Consider the following 3,477-nt stretch of genomic DNA (forward strand, 5'->3'; position numbering starts at 1 on the left):
GTCTCCTCACTCCCACTCTCTGGCATTCATACTTTTTTTTTTTTTTTTTTTGGTTTTTCGGGCCACACCCGTTTGATGCTCAGGGGTTACTCCTGGCTAAGCGCTCAGAAATCACCCCTGGCTTGGGGGGACCGTATGGGACGCCAGGGGATCGAACCGTGGTCCGTTCCTTGGCTAGCGCTTGCAAGGCAGACACCTTACCTCTAGTGCCACCTCGCCACCTCGCTGGCCCTGCATTCATACTTTCATTCATTTATGCACTCACTCACTCAACTACTAACAAGTAAGACTCGTGTTCTCTCCTGAGAGAAGCTGTTTGCAAATGGCCACGTTGCAGTTGGCACCGATGTGACCCACGGAGGGACCTCAGGGGCTGCTGGCTCAGCTGTGGGTCACCGAGCCAGTGCTTGTTAACTGCCAACCCTAGGACCAACAGGCCTGGGCTGTCCTGTCAGAGCTCACAGGGCCAAGTCCCACGTGTAGCATTAGTGCAGGAGCCCTCAGTCCCGAGCGGAGCCGCAGAATGGGAGCCCTAGGGCGACTCTGTCTCCTTTTGCCGGTGCCACACCAAAGCTAATGCCCCTATGGGGCGGGGTGCCCTCTGTGTATATGTAGATGGTGCTTTATGGTTTAACTGAACATCTGCACAGCAATAAATATGCAGTCAAACAACCCTTGTGTTTCACTGACCCTCGATGTGCCAGACTGGGCACAGTAGCTCATACTCGTCTGGGTGAGGTCTGGGACCTTCTCCAGTGCTACTGATACCACAAGCACAGCTGGGTTTGGACCCACAACTGGATATACACTCTTCTGGCGCATGGGGAAGCCTGGCAGGTAAGTACGGGACAGCGTTGTGGGGCCCTGTGACCCCAGCGCTCCTGCCGCGAGTGGGCTGGGCACAAGGACAGACAGTGGCCAGCACCGAGGGGAAGGACTCTGGTGTGTCCACCCACTGACCCTGCGAGTACAAGGTCCCAGCATCCTCACATGCACCCGGAGATTGGGGAGTACAGGAAGAGGGAGTTATTGAGTCTCTGCAGCCACAGAGGGACAGAGAAGGGGGTGCATTAAATCAAACCAGGGGCCAGATTCATGTACAGCTGTCATTGCAGTGGCCTTGATGCCTCCAGCCAGGTGTGACCCCACAAAGGCTTTCATGAAACCACCAGGAGTGAGCCCTGAGAGCAGAGCCATGGTTGAGCCTGAGCACAGAGAGTCCCTGCGCATAGAGTCAGGAGTGAGTCCCTGAGCACAGAGCCAAGAGTGATCCCGAGCAGAGCCAGGAGCAGCCCTGAACACACCAGGAAGTACCCCAGCAGAAGTGAGACTGGCCACCGTGGGTCAGGCAGGGCTTCCTAAAGGCCTGTTCTCACTTGGTTGGTCTCTTTGGGCCTGTACTTGGCAGTGCTTGGGGCTGCTCCTGGTTTTGTGCTCAGAGATGGCTCCTGGTGTGGCCAGCTGTGTACAAGGCAAGTGCACAGTACTTCCTGCATTTCTATTTCGTTTTTTGGAGGGGACTACACCAGGCTATACTTGGGTATATACACGCCTGACTCTGTTCAGGAATTGCTGACTGCTCTTTGGACCCTATGGGATGTCAACCATGTGCAAGGCAAATGACCTTCCCATTGTACGTCGCTGCCAGTTTCAATGGAAGAAAACGTTCCTGATAGAAGTCCCCAGCCAGCCCTCCAAGTCGCTGTTCTGCGCTGTGGGCCAGAGTGAGGGCCCTGGCCCTGGAGGTGAGTGGACGCTCCACTCGGGTCGGCCAGGCCCTCCCTCTGCCAATGCCACACACCCTGCCTGCTATGTCTGAGAGTAGACACCAGGGGGCGCCGCCCACCCATTTTTGCAGGCAGGACGGAGGCTAGGGGATGGGGCAGGGATGGGGCGGGGCAGCGGGGGTGGGGTGGGGGCTCAGGTGAGGTTTTAAGGGCGGGGGTTTGCAAGCAGCAGGAAGGGAACTAGTTCCTAGACCTGCAGGTGGGAGTTCATCTGGCTTCTCCACGATTGCCTCCTGACTGCTCCAGCCCCAGCATCTTCAGCACCCCATTTCCTGCCACGGCCCCCTTGGTGGAGTCTTGGGGGCAAGTCCTAAACCATGTGTCTCAGTGTCTGGGGGTGCCGCTCTAGGGGTCCTGGCTTCCCACCTGCCCCACATGCACTCCATGGCAGCCTGGCCTTCCCTGAGGGTGGGGGGGTCTCCTTCCCCCCCCAGGCCTCCATTGAGGTTCACCAGCAGGACCCCCAAAGCCTCACAGCCCCTTACCCCCAACCCCAAAGAGAGGGACCCAGGAAGGCTGGGCAGATCCACGTCGGTAGGGTTGGCAGCTGGAAGGTGCTGTGGGCCACCCTGACCAGCAGGGCAGGGGCTATAGGGCGACCTGAGGCAGGGGTAGGCTTGTCATGGTTCCACATGAGGTGGGAGCTGGGCCGGGCACAGGGAGTGGTGAGTCAGGTGCCAGGGTCTGAGCGGTTGGGGGGCATCTCCACATACACCCAGAAAGCAGGAACAGGCCTTGGGGGTGACCAGCGGAGAGGCAAGGGGTGCGCTGACTGCTCTGCATCCCAGACACGGTTAGCAGAAGGTGCCGCAGTGAGTGGGTCACCTCTGCCTCCTCTCGGGCAGGAGCATCCTCAGCCCACAGCCAGCCAGAGCGTGCCCCCTCGCCTCCACAATCTGACCGGCAGCGGAAGGCCCCTCCGGGCCTTTCCAGCATCAACAGCATAAGCCACAGCTCAGGGCTTACGCAGTTCCTGTGGCTGCCACCTGGGGGCGCCCAGCCAGGCTGTGCCCACCTGCTTCCAGCAGCAGCAGCAGCAGCAGCAGCAGCAGCAGCAGCAGCAGCAGCAGCAGCAGCAGCAGCAGCAGCAGCAGCAGCAGCAGTCAGGGGGTACCTGGGACAAGGCAGAGGTGAGGGGTTGGCACAGGGATCTCTAGGCTGAGGAGGTCGGAGGCGGAGGAGAGGCCACAATGCCCAAGGGACCCACCCGCTCTGCAGACAGACTGGCTTTAGGGTCTACACTGGCCTGTACCGGCCTCCTCTCTTCTGTGCCTGCTCCGGCTGCTCACCCCGGTCCATGTCTGGGTCGGATGGGGTGCGTGTATTTGCTTCAGGCCTTTGGAACATGGTTTGACCGCTCAGTCCTCAATGCTCTGCTCCCTGGTCTCTGGCTGCCAGGCTGAGGGTAACAGGCCAGTGAGGAGGCACACGAACAAGGCCCCGAAAACAAATCGGGAGCCCTCAGAATGAGGACAAGGAGCTGGGGTCTCAGCGGCATACCAGGGGGCCTGGTGCTGTGGAGCAGGTGCCTGGCTGGCAGCAGCATTCCGGCAGCGTCTCTTAAGTCCTGCACCCTCACAGGTCCCATCTAGCATGCCCAAAGAGGCCCCTGAACACCTAGGACGCAGCTGGGGTCACAAGTGGAGTGACCGGGATGGGGCCCACCAGGACAAGGGCATCACATTACACA

General features: G+C 59.6%; 1 long non-coding RNA gene across 1 annotated transcript; it reads left to right on the plus strand.

Annotated features, from left to right (window-relative positions):
• The first annotated feature begins 336 nt into the window (after positions 1-336).
• On the plus strand, positions 337-663 carry LOC126009512 (uncharacterized). Its single transcript, XR_007495903.1, has 2 exons — positions 337-503; positions 537-663. It is a non-coding gene; the product is annotated as an uncharacterized LOC126009512 (long non-coding RNA).
• The last annotated feature ends 2,814 nt before the right edge of the window (positions 664-3,477 follow it).

The sequence above is a fragment of the Suncus etruscus genome, chromosome 5, assembly GCF_024139225.1.
Source record: "Suncus etruscus isolate mSunEtr1 chromosome 5, mSunEtr1.pri.cur, whole genome shotgun sequence".
Taxonomy (NCBI): Eukaryota; Metazoa; Chordata; class Mammalia; order Eulipotyphla; family Soricidae; genus Suncus; species Suncus etruscus.